Source organism: Schistocerca nitens, chromosome 11, assembly GCF_023898315.1.
Source record: "Schistocerca nitens isolate TAMUIC-IGC-003100 chromosome 11, iqSchNite1.1, whole genome shotgun sequence".
NCBI lineage: Eukaryota > Metazoa > Arthropoda > Insecta > Orthoptera > Acrididae > Schistocerca > Schistocerca nitens.
In genome coordinates, this window is record NC_064624.1 from 210,645,927 (window position 1) to 210,662,475 (window position 16,549).

General features: G+C 38.1%; 1 long non-coding RNA gene across 1 annotated transcript in view; it reads left to right on the forward strand.

The window, feature by feature from the left end:
* The first annotated feature begins 1,992 nt into the window (after positions 1-1,992).
* Positions 1,993-16,549, forward strand: part of LOC126213125 (uncharacterized) — a 46,069-nt gene continuing 31,512 nt past the window's right edge. The window contains exon 1 of the long non-coding RNA XR_007541079.1: positions 1,993-2,147. This is a non-coding gene — a long non-coding RNA (uncharacterized LOC126213125). The remainder of the gene's footprint in view (positions 2,148-16,549) is intronic.

A 16,549-nucleotide genomic window follows, 5' to 3' on the forward strand; every position in this document is an offset into this window, starting at 1 on the left:
ACGCAGTATTCGCCTTTGCACTGTTCAGCTGTTGGTTTGCTGTTTCAAATGCAATGCTACACACCTCCCAGGAAAAGGGATGTTTTTACGATTTAGTGATGGCTACACAGGAGTATTGGCAGGTGTTTCTGTATTCATGTGTTTGTACTTTTCACCGGTGATAGATGCTGTGTTAATGTGTTTACATTTTTTTAAGACGTTTAATAGAACAAAGTTTCATGTTTACGTCCAAATTATGAAGCGAGAGAGGTGATTACCCCAGCATTAATCCACCGGGCGTGTTTTCTGGAGGAGTGGGGTTCAAAACCCATACGATCGTCCTGGGTTTTCCCATGCTGTTACGATGAATGCTGGAATGGTTCCACTGATACGACAATGGCAGAGTTTTTGCCCTATACCGCCTAATCCTTTCGTGCTTTATGTGTGTCTCATATATGTTTACATTATTTCTATAATACATCTGACATGAGCGATACTTTTCTGCTAAATGTTGTAAGCAAGAACAATAGCGCAAATGAAATAAATATATACTGAGAAGGCAGGAAGAAGTCCTTCATACTGAAGAACAACTCCTTTACGTAATTATTTTACTTGGTCCACCTTGCTCAGTTGGGCGGATTCGACACAAGCACGACATACATCTGATAAAAACAATTCGGGCTATTGTTTCAATAGCCTCCTACGGATCTTTAATGTTGATTTCACTTTATTTGTTGACAACTTCAAAACAAACTACTTCCGCTGTAAGATCATACCGAAGTAAAACATTTTAAAAACGTCTTGTTTTCATGACGGGAAACATGACTTAGAAAAGGAATGGCTCGATTCTTAATGTGTGTCGATTACATTCTGAATAAAAGGTTCTTTTCTGAAAGCAAACACCAGAGTTCTGTAGAAAATTGCCGCAACGTCTTAAAAATTGTCGCAAGGCACGCTGATCTACTAAAATGTTGTTGAGCAATCAACGACCAAGTTCCATGGTAATCAGGCACTCTAAGTGAAATCGATTAAGTCGTATGCGACCGCAGGCACAATTTATGTCAAGGCCATCACACACCGCACAAAACACACGCTCATTTCGAAAAAAGGAACCATATACATTCCTGAACAACAATAATTGTTACTAAAGAAATTGTGAACTGTACAAACATGTATGTGCAAATAACTATTAATACACGCAGTCGACGATGCGAATAGCTATTTTATGCTCAAAGAGGCGCAATTTATCCCGCTTCCGGAATAATTTGGTGCACGAATAATGCAGCTTAACTACTTGTCATAGACCACATAATATGAATACTACAATAAAACTAATGAGAAATTTTGACATCTGTCACAAAAATCAAAAAATACTTACAGATATTTTTATTGGCTCCAAAGACTGTTCGGCACAAAACTGTTTTTACACACACTCAACTTTTCCACTACCGATAGCAAAATACAACTAGAGATAACGTCGTACAACTACTTGCTGTAATTCCAAGCGAGTGATCGGTGATAAGATTACGGCTACCCTCTCCACGTGTTATCTATCATAAGATTACTCTCGTCCTGAAAAATTTGAAAATCGTCGTCTGTCGTTCTCTGTAAGCCCCAAATGAACGCTTTTTCATACAGGGAAAAAGTAAGGTTAGAATTCGAAATAAGTATCATTCAGCAAAGACAATAAGAATGTGACAATGCAATGTAAATACTACACTGTGTGAACTGATACTCAATGCTGAGTGATTATGTTTACTTCGACATTCTTCTTTTTCCATGGAACTTACAATTTGGTGAGAAAACTGCAATGTGAAGTGACATCTGGAATACGATGTGAGCTACGCCCCTCCATGGCTCACACGTATGGTAAATGAATAAAGAATTTGCGCTGAAGGTGCAAGATCTTACCTTTTGATCTGCATTTTCCTTCGAAATAAGCACGTTAAACGCTCGTTTAAAAAACCACAAGTACACACGATTACCACAACAAATCTATACACTTTTCAAAGATGACCCCACTGATGTCAGTGATTGCACTAGTGATGTATCCTCCACTGCAACGCGGGAGCAGCCTTGCCCACCGAAACAGCTGACTAGCGAGTAGCGATACATGGCTTCGTGGGCATCTGTTGAATTGTAGTTGCAGACTAATTTGTAAAAGAAAGGTACGCTGTGTATTGGTGAATTTTTTAAACAAATCACTAGTTATAACATAATTTCAGTAAGAACGGGATAGATACCATACTTCATGTTGCCATCACTCGTAAAACGAGAAAGGGAATCTATTTGGAATGGAATTGCATAACAATTTTGAGGTTAACTGGTTTGTTTCTAGTATTGCACTTCAAATGTACACATTTGAAGAAGATAGAATTGTTTTCTTGCATAACATGTAAGAAGTCGTATTATCAAGCTACTGAGTGTGCAAGTTAAATGTATAGAGTGAACGGGATCCACTGAGTTTCACCCATGATTGACTAGTTCAACTAAAAGGTGAGTTTTCATAGTGCAATTACAGGGATTAATTTGAAGCTGCAGTATGATTCGTAATGTATCCACAATCAATAGACGCTGTAGTGGATCTTACACGTTTCTCGGCACATTCGTAAAAAAGTAGAAAAAACGAGCGAACACATTTCGTTTTCAGATACTAACTTGTATTCTTGTGGAGTTGTACTTGCAGTTGCGTGGATTGTGACCAGTTAGTTACCTGTTCTATAGATTGTATTCACGATGAATGTTAGATTGTGGTACGTGTTAACAGAAGCAACCTGTATTATATCTAGAGGATAAAAAAAAATTTTGTGCCTTCATTCTGTTAATTTACAGTTTTTTTTTCTTGTAAAAAATTATGGATTAGTTATATTCAAGAATTTCTCGATAGTATAGGAGTTGTTAAGGAAAACCTCTTTACTATCTTATGATAACACCACTGCTGTATGTCAGGCATTTTATTTCCATAGGTAGACTGATAAAGTATTTAATACCTGCACATTTCATCCCGTTATATGCCAAAGTTGATATGTTAAAGGTCAATGCAGATCATTTTTTCTTAAAGTGCTGTTCATGTGAATATCTTTACAAACACGGATGGATTGTTGATAAAGAAAAAAAAAGTTCATGATTGAATTTTTCCTGATTGTTTTCATCAAAATGCACACTAAATAAGGGTCAACAGAAACCTCCGATCTATTGGACACAAGCTACAGTCATTTGTTTTAGTCATCATCACTGTAGAGAAGTCCAGTGGTGGCATATATTAATCTGTCTGGGAACACACCCTGAATTAATGATGCACTACTTAAGTGACAAAGAACTCTTTCGTATTAGAGGGCAACATTATTTTAGCGTCTTATTGGAAACATAATCCACTCCATATCAACTTTCACTTTCTGGAGTCATCATGATCTTCCTTATTTTATAGGGTATATGAGATTATTTTTTACTTTACTGAATTTCTTTGTATTGTTTCATTAGTGTACTGTTTTGCTTTCTATTGTGAGCTATTTGCACCAATTTTCTCATCTATTTTTGTAAAACTTAATTATTTGTATAATCTGTTGCACATGAACCATCATTTACAATGCTCACCTTATCTTTTACAGAAATAAGGTCATCTATTGCCTCTTTTGGTCTCACTCTTTTAACATTCCATATTGATTTGATTGTACTGTCTGATCTGTCAGTTTCAGACAAGATGTACATGCTCCTGGATTTTTGTACATTTCTTAAAGTTACTGTACTGTTTATAAAATGAAAGTGTTTCTGGATGATAACTTGTTCTTAGAAGATAGATTAAGGTAAGGCAAACCTACATTTCTAGTATTTGTAGACTTAGGGAAAGCTTTTGACAATGGTGACTGGAATACTCTCTTTCAAATTCTGAAGGTAGCAGGGGTCAAATACAGTGAACAAAAGGCTATTTAAAATTTGTACAGAAACTAGATGGCAGTTATACAAGTCGAGGGGTACGAAAGGGAAGCAGTGGTTGGGAAGGGAGTGAGACAGGGTTGTAGCCTATCCCGGATGTTATTCAATCTGTTTATTGAGCAACCAGTAAAGGAAACAAAAGAAAAACTCGGAGTAGGAATTAAAATCCATGGAGAAGAAATAAAAACTTTGAGGTTCGCCGATGTCATTGTAATTTTGTCAGAGACAGCAAAGGACCTGGAAGACCAGTTGAACGGAATGGAGTGTCTTGAAAGGAGGATATATGATGAACATCAACAAAAGCAAAACGAGGATAATGGAATGTAGTCCAATTAAATCGTGTGATGCTGAGGGAATTAGATTAGGAAATGAGACACTTAAAGTAGTAAATGAGTTTTTCTATTTGGGGAGCAAAATAATTGATGATGGTCAGAGTAGAGAGGATATAAAATGTAGACTGGCAATGACAAGAAAAGCGTTTCTGAAGAAGAGAAATTTGTTAACATCAAGTATAGATTTAAGTGTCAGGAAGTCTTTGCTGAAAGTATTGCTATGGAATGTAGCCATGTATGGAAGTGAAACATGGACAATAAATAATTTAGACAAGAAGAGAATAGAAGCTTTTTAAATGTGGTGCCACAGAAGAATGCTGAAGATTAGATGGGTAGATCGTGTAACTAATGAGTAGGTACTAAATAGAATTGGGGAGAAGAGGAATTTGTGGCACAACTTGACTAGAAGTAGTGATCGGTTGGTAGGACGTGTTCTGAGGCATCATGGGTTCACAAATTTAGCATTGGAGGGTAAAAATCGTAGAGGGAGACCAAGAGATGAACACACTAAACAGATTCAAAAGGATGTAGGTATCAGTACGTACTGGAAGATGAAGCAGCTTGCACAGGATAGAGTAGCACGGAGAGCTGCATCAAACCAGTCTCTGGACTGAAGGCAACAACAACAACTTGTTCTATCTATTTTGTACAAGTTCTTTTCTTTATTGTGAATAGTTTGATACTTGTAATCATGCAAAGTTTCTTTAACAATTTTCCATTATTACTTTTAAATATTATTTTAGGATAATAACTATAAAAATGGATTCAGTCTCATTAAGAAATATTTTGGATTTGGAGTTAGCATTAGATAAATTGTAAACTTCACCTGAATCAATATTTTTTAAGCGTTCTTTAAAATCTTCAGTAATTATGTTGTTATTCAGCCTGATTGGTTTCTTTGAGTTTTTGAACTGTTCATCATGATCTGACTATCCTTTTATGACAGGGTGAACATGTGTCTCTTTAACAGCTGCTTGTTGTTTGAATATGCTATCCATATGGTCAAAGCAGTTCATCATCAAGATGGTGTACACCAAAATTTCAAGCTTATCCAATAAGGCAAGCATGAAATCACTTTTTACACATGTGAACAGACACAAATAATATGAAAAATACCGAATTGAAGAAATAACATGAAACTAACGAGACATCAGTGAAAGTTACAGGATTTTGGGTGGGGTCAAACTAAATATGTGATAGTCTCAATAACGAAGACATAGTAAAACAAAAATCAAGCAAATGACATCTTCAGTAATCAACATAACGACAATAAAAGGACTCAGAAAAATAACTGGTATTGGAAATTTAACTTGACCTATAAAGCTCAAATTAATTCCACTATACCACCAACCCATACATAGTTTCAAAACCTGCAACTGCAAATTCCACTGGACCTATACAGCTGAACGAAATCCATGATACCACAAAACCACACCAAATTAAAAAAAAATCTATTCCCTAATACTTCACTTGCCCTATATAACACGAAGTCTGCAATAGCAAAAAACTAAAAATCACGCATATAACTAATATCAAAAACCTGATCTCACCAGCATGGGTAAAATAAGCTCCGTGTTGCCTATCAATCACAGTACAACATTATTACCAGTAACCCTGCTGACATCAATGTCCAAAGATTTTGAGAAGGGGATGAATTCTAGAATAACTTCTCACGATTGGGGTTAAAAGACGTGTAGAATTTTTTAAAGGACATCATATTTGCTGTTGACTGTAGAAATTATTTATTTCATCATTGCAATTTCAGGCTTTGGGCCATTTTCATGTGGTAGTGCAAAAGATTTGGTCCAGCACATGTCAGACTTTAAATGATTTTACTGTGTCTATACAGTGAAAAGGCCTATTTCTGGTGATGTGTATATATGTTGGAGGATTTTAAAGTCTGACATGTGCTGAAGCAAAATCTTTTGCATTATCACGTAAAAATGGCCCAAAGGCCGAAATTGCAATAGTGAAAGAAATAACTTCTACAGTCACTGGCGAATATGTTCTTTAAAAAATATTCTGGAATAGTATCTCACCTTAGCAACAATAATATCCTCAGCAAATCGTAGTTTGGGGTTTCAGAAGAGCTGCTCTACTGAGAATGCCGTTTACATGTACAATCATCAGATTTTACAAGCATTAAATAATAAAATCTTGTAGATAATTTGAAGTTTTGCGGGATCGATAGTATAGCCAACCAGTGTATAATGTCGTCATGTCTAACAAAAGAATACAGAAAGTTGTACCTAATAATCCAAGAAATGTACTCTAGGGTCAGCATTCTGACTGGGGAGGAATCACATACGGGGTTCCCTAAGGCTCAGGTCTATTATTGTTTCTGATGTATGTAAACGATATTTCATTTAACAATACAACAAACAGAATCAGTTCTTTTTGCAGATGACACAAGTATTGTAATCAATCAAAGCATCCATATAGAAACAGAATAAATGGTAAACAAAGTTCTTGAAACTATCATTGAAGGGTTGTCTGTAAATGCTCTCGGCCTCAATTTTAAAGACACAACATACGCATTACTGCACATGTAGGGCTTCTACATCAGTGATAACTGTAACTCATGCCGAGGAAATGATAAATAGGGTGGAAACTTCAAAATCCTTAAGTGACCATATTGATGGGAATTTAAACTGGTAAAAAGCCCATTTTGGAACTCCTAAAACAAGTTTGTTGAACTACATTTGAACTTAGTCATTGCAAATCGAGGGGAAAGACAAATCGGTAGGTTGACGTACTTTACATGTTTTCATTCGATAATGTCGTGGAATATTGTTCTGGGTAACTCGTCTGTTTAAGGAGTTGGGCATTCTGACTACTGATTCCCAGTATATTCATTTCCTCATGAAGTTTGTTGTAAATAATCCACTACAGTTCAAAAGGAAGAATATGTACATAATTACAATACCAGAAGGAAAAATGACGTTCGTTAAGATTGTCTTTAGTACAAAAAAGGGTGGACAATACTGCAGCAAAAATTGTTGATCGTGTACCCTGTGATACAAAGTGTCTGACAGACAACAAAGTAAAACCTGAAAACAAACAGTTTCTCCTTGACAGTGCCTTCTATTTAGTGGAAGCACTTCTATTACAGGAATGTGTAAAACTAGGTGGGTAGGAAATAGTAACTCACATCTGTACTTTTTTTTAACTAGAAATGTGCAGCATGTAACCATAAGTATAAATTAATTTGGGGGGGGGGGGTGAATGGAAAATGACTCATTCCACACCATTACGATTTATTGCGCAAAATGATCCGAGTAACTCGAAACTAACGAACGCTGCTTTAACACCAGTTTCGATATGTAATAAACACACGGATATACACATAAAAACAGTACTACAGTAAAAAATGAAACCACGGAAACATACTTATCGACCTAAGTCAGCCGACACGCAAATATAGCAATCTTCAGTAACAAAAATAATAAGTCATAAACACAATCTTCAAATGGTCGTATTAGACTTTTCAAACCAGATGTCATCCTGCCAGCACTGTTACACGTACTGGTCGTTTGTCAGACGCGCAGCAGAGACCGTCAGTCTCACACCTTCTCCACAGATGTACCCATTTCTCATACTTGGCGATTAAACTGAACCCTAGGAATTTAATTGTGGCCCCCAGTGTGCCATGCAGGGACTTACTCGTGAACTTTGTTGTCATATTCATAACCGACAAAAAATGAAACAGTAAATTAAATATCCGACCGTAAACAACACACACGCTGATCGTTTCAAACCTGAAAAGGAATCTATTGTCCGTGATTGTCAACGTCAAAATAACGTTTCGGCAAACTGCCACAAACTATTCCTATTTTACTCTCACAGACAGCACTCGAGAAGTCGTGGGAGTCACACACAGCACTAACAAACAGTTTACAGAACTAAAGACCCCACAGTGGACACTCCAGCACACCCTCTGCAAGCCGTTTCAGGTCTGTAACACAACACAGCAGAGTCGCATCACGGGTCAAACATTAAAGTAGTCGTTCGTTACCGTAAACTTTGGGTGACCCACTTGTATGTGACTGGTAGCACCTCTGGACGTCTTTTCCTGTCAGGTCCTTCAAGAAACGTACATTAAATTCGTCATTAATAATCCCTTCTTTCTGTCTGACAGACAGCACACTAAACCATTATAATTCCAACAGTTATCTGTGGGAGACCTATATACTGTAACCATCGTAACTACAATTACGTGTCCCTCATATTAACTCAAAAGCACACGATTCTGTATCCTGATCTTTTACAGAATGTACATAGGCCAGTGTTTCGCATTTACATGTCTTTACATATATAACGACTGCTCCTCTGTCCGTATTGTACTTAAATGAGTGTGCAACTAATTTATAATCGTGTACATTAAGCCCCTGTCCATATTTGGTGATCAGGCAGACAAATGACATCAGTTTCATTCCGACTGCTAAGGCATTGCAAACAAATTAACAACTCAAACAGTGGAAACTCCAGGTTGAAATGTCAACAGAATAAGGAAGAGGATAGATTGATTTTCACTGTAAAGATGACACATTAGGTTGCAGACAGATAAAATTAAAAGACAAGTTACATAGGCCTATTTAGCTTTCGGCCAAGGCCTTCTTCAGAATAGGACACACACACACACACTAGAATGCCTTGGACAAAAGTTGTGTGTAGCAATATTTTAGTTGTGTTTGTCTGCAACTCAATGTGTGTATTCCTTATATTGTAAATTATCAACTCATTTACTTTATTTTTGACCACCCCTCCCCCCCTCAAGTGTCTAACAAAGCAAGTTGATTTCAACTTTCCCTCTATTATTACAAAATCAACTGAGAATATGCCAATTTAATTTACTTTAAACCTTGTGCCTGCATTCTGAGTTTGACTAAAGTCACTGTCTCACCAGACCCTGCAATCACAGGGTTTTGTCTTAGTGTGGGTTTGGCTCCCCCCCCCCCTCCCCCCCCCTTATGTATTCGTCTAATAGATGTACTAACTTCTCTTTACCCCTTATATTCTGGTGTTGCTAGTGAGGACTGGTAGGAATTGTATTTAATACCTTACAAAACACATAACAACTAAGATAGCATACACAAAATATAGGTAATATCATATGGAAAAAAAGGAATGTCTTTAATTATGTCCTTTCTCCAGTCTCATTTCAATAGCTTGCTGACTACTTGAACATACTGACACAAATAAAACAAAGAAGCTGCTACAGAGATATCATTTCTGTGAAAAAAATAATAAACATGTCATACATATTCTTGAGCAAAGTGGCAGACATGTCATTGTGAATAACTAGTGTATTGCTCAATGTCACATGAACTGAACTGTTATATATTAGCATATTTTTCAACTCTTTCGTAATTGAACATAATGCATTGATGTTATTTATTACTGGAGGAAGTTTACTGAAAGCTGTCCTGTATAGGTCCTTGGTAAGTGGTTCTCTATGAAAATCATTTTTTCTTCTTCTTCTGTTGTAAATGTTAACTAGTCTGCTTAATGCTGAAAATTACTAATGGTTGAACATTTGTTCATAGAAATCACGTGTTATGCTGTGGCTAGCATTGCTGCCTCTGGATCACGGGGTTCCAGGTTCGATTCCTCGCCGGGTTGGTGATTTTTCTCAGCACGGGGACTGGGTGTTTGTGTTGTCATCATCATCATTCGTGACAGAGGCTAGATTGGACTGTGTAAAAAGTGGGGCTTTGTACGGGCGCTGATGACTGCGCGGTTGTTCGGCTCGCAAACCGATCGTCATCGTCTGTTATGCTTGTTGCTTTTTTTTTTACAGTAAATACTCTCTTTCCAAGTCCTAAACTCTCCTACAGTGTTATTCTATGTTTAATTTAGACATACTTAACGTGGGGTAGGAATGGGCATTATTTCCTAACATTTTCATTCTCAAAATCAGCACTCTTGTGGTTGTGAAAGGTGAACAGGCTTCCAAGGATAGGCTTTGAATAATGAATCACATGTATTCCAATTAATACGCAGTATTGATGAACATTGAGCAGTTCTACCTCCCAAAGAACTGACAATCACTGATATGTAATGTGTACAGATTATACCTCTTAATTATGGGTGTGGCAAAAATGAAACTTTCTTTGCCAGTTCCTGAGAACAACTTAAGTTTTCTGTGAAACTGAATAATACAGATAGTTTCACTAAATTCATGACGTATTAGGAATTGTGCACACATTGTTTAAATAATGTGGAAATAACATTTATCAATATAAATGATGTATACAACATATTGATAATGTTAACTGGTGCGACCAATAATTCTTATTGGTTTGACAAACACATTAAACAATAAAAGAAACAATGGAAACTGCAGGTAGGAATATCAGCAATGGAGAAAAAGACATTACTACCTAACGTGAAGAAGACGTGTTAAGTTGCAGACAGGCAGAGTTGAAATTTAATTGTGCTTGTCTGCAGCGTAATGTGGCTGCTCTACACCAAGTAATAAATTGTTTGGAGCATCTGCATCTTCAAAGTTCCATACAGCGACACTAATGAATGGAGTTACAGACCTTAATCTAGATGGTTTGAAACTCATTTTAAGAAAGAAAAGAATGAAACTAATAATAATAATAATAATAATAAACCCCGTGGAGGCCCAGTATGTTCTGCCAGTCGTAAAAGTTGACGAAAACAACAAACCACTAATAGGGCTAAGCCCCCTTTTAGTGTGATTAGTTGGTTCAGGACAGAACTAAAGAAGCCTCGGACAAGCGCCGTCATGGTCGGGGACGACGCTTGAACCCTATGCCCGTCCACAATGGTAACGACACTGCTAGCCACACGGAAAATGATTTAAATCCAAATAGACCTCATGTTCTGTTATTACCAAGCAACAAACTTAGGAACCAACACAACTGGACACAGATCACAAGTATACACAACATTTATTACCAGATACCCAGAATTAAAATTTTTAACAGAACGACGACTAGCTGATCGGATCCGTGTAATAATCAAAAATAACAGGATACCCCAGTCAGAATTAGAAAGCATCAAACAACAAGTACAACAAATACTGGAACAAAATAATGTGCAATCAGAAGAAGAAGAAAATAGAGTAATGGACTCAAACATCCCAGAGCAAACAAACAAAGAACAACACGCATCAATTAAACAATCAGAGGAAAACGAAATCTTAAGACAGCCACCAGAACAAGCACAAATAGAACACGAAGTGACACATATGTTAGATATAGAAGAAAAATTTCAGCTGACATATATAGAATACAAAGACACAAATACAGACATTAGACCATTCTTGCATAGACCACCAAATAACCCACAAGTCGAAACGACAATAACAACTATCAACACAATCATACACAACAAAATAAATAAAAACACAACTGTGGAAGAGCTACAACTACTGGTTTATGTAGGAGCACTCACTACACTAAATATACACACTAGGCAGAGATCAGAACCAACCAACACACAGAAGAAACCCACAAAACCAGCATGGTAACACAGGCTATAGACCAGAATAGAAAAACTGAGAAAAGACATCGAACAGCTAACACAATTTATAAGAAAAACGAAAAAGGTTAGGTAAAAACTCACAACAAGAAGCGATAGAGCAACTAGATGAAAAGAAGCAGAAATTAAGAGCATTGGCCAAACGACTTAGAAGATACAAAAAAAGTGAAAATAGAAGGAAACAAAACCAAACATTAAACACAAACCAAAAGAAATTTTACCAGACAATAGATAACACGCACATTAAAATAGACAATCCACCAAACATAACAGACATCGAACACTTCTGGAGCAACATATGGTCAAACGCGGTACAGCATAACAGGCATGCACGGTGGATACAAGCAGAAACAAACACATGCAAGATGATACCACAAATGCCTGAAGTGATAATTTTGCAACATGAAGTCACCCAAGCAATTAATTCTACTCACAATAGGAAAGCCCCTGGAAAAGATAAAATAGCAAATTTCTGGCTAAAGTAGTTCACCACAACACATTCACATTTAACTAAATTATTTAACAGTTACATTGCAGACCCATACACATTCCCTGATACACTTACACATGGAATAACTTATCTGAAACCTAAAGATCAAGCAGACACAGCAAACCCAGCTAAATATCGCCCCATAACATGCCTACCAACAATATACAAAATATTAACTTCAGTCATTACACAGAAATTAATGACACATACAACACGGAACAAAATTATAAATGAAGAACAAAAAGGCTGTTGCAAAGGAGCACGAGGATGTAAAGAGCAACTGATAATAGATGCAGAGGTGACATATCAAGCTAAAACTAAACAAAGGTCTCTACACTACGCATACATTGATTACTGAAAACGTGTACCCCACTCATGGTTACTACAAATATTGGAAATATACAAAGTAGATCCTAAATTGATACAGTTCCTAAACATAGTAATGAAATACAAAATTGTTGAGGCTTTCGTGGCCACTTGTTGACAAACTGCCTATTGGCTTCTGTCTCGGGTTCTTCGGCCGACGTTCATCTAATGATTTTTCTGACGTTTCGCCAGCACGAGTGGCTGGCATTGTCAAAGCTTCACCCTCCATTGCCGGTGGTGAACTGGAGCCGAGCTCGCGGGCGCAGACTATATGTACCTGGCGCGCCAACGTCCGAGGGCTTCTCCGCGGTCATTTCCGGTGCGGTTCTCCTCTTGCTACCTGCGACGGTCGTTCGCTGCAGTACGGGAAGCCAGGATCCGTTGACCTTAAGGCTTTCCTCTTTCTTGTTCAAACTGTTCGCGTGTTTTTGTATTTCTACAGCTTCTCTGAACAAGCGCGTGTGATAGTGGTTCTCTACAGCCAGAACTTCCGTGTCGGCGAATTTTATTACGTGGTCGGTCTCATTCAGTGCGTGTTCTGCCACGGCCGATTTCTCCACCTGCCCCAACCTGCAATGTCGCTTATGCTCCTTGATCCTGGTGTTAATGGATCGTCCAGTCATCCCGACATAAACTTTTCCGCATGTGCATGGTATGCGGTATATTCCCGACATTGAAAGTGGGTCTCTTTTCTCCTTCGCCGATCTAAGACACTCTTTGATCTTCCTTGTCGGTTTGAAGATCGTCTTTACGCCATGTTTGCGCAATATACGGCCGATTCTGTCCGTCACTCTGGGAATGTATGGCAGAAAGGCCATACATTCCCAGAGTGACGGACAGAATCGGCCGTATATTGCGCAAACATGGCGTAAAGACGATCTTCAAACCGACAAGGAAGATCAAAGAGTGTCTTAGATCGGCGAAGGAGAAAAGAGACCCACTTTCAATGTCGGGAATATACCGCATACCATGCACATGCGGAAAAGTTTATGTCGGGATGACTGGACGATCCATTAACACCAGGATCAAGGAGCATAAGCGACATTGCAGGTTGGGGCAGGTGGAGAAATCGGCCGTGGCAGAACACGCACTGAATGAGACCGACCACGTAATAAAATTCGCCGACACGGAAGTTCTGGCTGTAGAGAACCACTATCACACGCGCTTGTTCAGAGAAGCTGTAGAAATACAAAAACACGCGAACAGTTTGAACAAGAAAGAGGAAAGCCTTAAGGTCAACGGATCCTGGCTTCCCGTACTGCAGCGAACGACCGTCGCAGGTAGCAAGAGGAGAACCGCACCGGAAATGACCGCGGAGAAGCCCTCGGACGTTGGCGCGCCAGGTACATATAGTCTGCGCCCGCGAGCTCGGCTCCAGTTCACCACCGGCAATGGAGGGTGAAGCTTTGACAATGCCAGCCACTCGTGCTGGCGAAACGTCAGAAAAATCATTAGATGAACGTCGGCCGAAGAACCCGAGACAGAAGCCAATAGGCAGTTTGTCATAGTAATGAAAATTTGGAAAACCACACTTAATATACAAACAAATGCAAATAATATCACATCACAGTCAATACAGATTAAGCGTGGAATATACCAAGGAGACTCATTAAGTCCTTTCTGGTTCTGCCTTGCTCTGAACCCATTATCCAACATTCTAAATAATGAAAATTATGGATACAATATTACTGGAACATACCCACACAAAATCACACATCTGCTATACATGGATGATCTAAAACTACTGGCAGCAACAAATCAACAACTCAACCAATTACTAAAGATAACAGAAGTATTCAGCAATGACATAAATATGGCTTTCGGAACAGACAAATGTAAGAAAAATAGCATAGTCAAGGGAAAACATACTAAACAAGAAGATTACATACTGGATAACCACAGCGACTGCATAGAAGCGATGGAAAAAACAGATGCCTATAAATATCTAGGATACAGACAAAAAATAGGAATAGATAATACAAATATTAAAGAAGAACTAAAAGAAAAATATAGACAAAGACTAACAAAAATACTGAAAACAGAATTGACAGCAAGAAATAAGACAAAAGCTATAAATACTTATGCTATACCAATATTGACCTACTCATTTGGAGTAGTGAAATGGAGTAACACAGACCTAGAAGCACTCAATACACTTACACGATCACAATGCCACAAATATAGAATACATCACATACATTGAGCAACAGAAAGATTCACATTAAGCAGGAAGGAAGGAGGAAGGGGATTTATCGACATAAAAAACCTACATTATGGACAGGTAGACAATTTAAGAAAATTCTTCATAGAACAAGCAGAAACTAGAAAAAAATACACAAAGCAATCACTCATATAAATACATCGGCTACACCACTGCAATTTCATAACCACTTCTACAACCCTTTAGATCACATAACATCAACAGATATGAAGAAAGTAAATTGGAAAATGAGAACACTACATGGCAAGCACCCGTATCATCTAACACAGCCACACATCGATCGAGACGCATCCAACACATGGCTAAGAAAAGGCAATATATACAGTGAGACGGAAGGATTCATGATTGCAATACAGGATCAAACAGTAAACACCAGATATTACAGCAAGCATATTATTAAAGATCCCAATACCACAACAGATAAATGCAGACTTTGCAAACAACAAATAGAAACAGTAGATCACATAACAAGCGGATGTACAATACTAGCAAATACAGAATACCCCAGAAGACATGACAATGTAGCAAAAATAATACACCAACAGCTTGCCTTACAACATAAACTTATAAAACAACACGTTCCCACATACAAGTATGCACCACAAAATGTACTGGAGAATGATGAATACAAATTATACTGCAACAGAACCATTATAACAGATAAAACACCACCACATAACAAACCTGACATCATACTCACCAATAAAAAGAAGAAATTAACACAACTAATCGAAATATCCATACCCAATACGACAAATGTACAGAAGAAAACAGGAGAAAAAATTCAAAAATTTATCCAACTGGCTGAGGAAGTCAAGGACATGTGGCATCAGGATAAAGTTGACATTATACCAATTATACTATCAACTACAGGAGTCATACCACACAATATCCACCAGTACATCAATGCAATACAGCTACATCCAAACGTATATATACAACTACAGAAATCCGTAATTATTGATACGTGTTCAATAACCCGAAAGTTCCTGAATACAATGTAACATATACCATACAGTTAAAAGGAAGTCACGCTTGATGAAGGTCTGCGTCACTTTCCATTTTTAACCAGACCTAAGGTCTGAGAAAAATAGAAATAATAATAATACTTCGATTGATATCAGATGATTTCGAAAACTCAGGGAAGTGTTTTACCTCATATTTCTTTACTGTTTCAGGCAGAATGTCCAGTATTTATCCTGAATTAATCTAAGAAATATAATTATTTACATTGGCGTACCTGGTGTGGAAACCAATGTAAAGTACATGGTGGAGGGTACCAGCACAGGACCACATGTTAGGATATCTTCCTGTTTCAATTGGGATAGCAGTGTGGGAAGAATGACTGCTTAAACATTGTAGGGCTGTAGCCTCTCCCCGGTGTTATTCGGTCGGTATATTGGGGTAGCAGTAAATGAAACTGTAGACGGTTCACTTGTGGGCCCCGGTCCGGCATCGGCACATTCAACTTTTGGGTGTATAGTGCGAGAGGATTCGTTGCCCTCCTCTAATTTCCACTCAGTGTTACATTACAAAGTGCACGAGGTGCCGTCGGGATACTTTCCGAGCTGCACGAGGTCCCCACGAGCGGCGGCCCTCGACCGGTCGAGAGTACGTCTGGTCGCCGCAGCATCTCCACGCGAGACGTGAATCTGCTCGCTGCGGCTGCTCACCGACACCCGAGACCGGTGAGGTTCTGTTACTCGCACCCAAAGT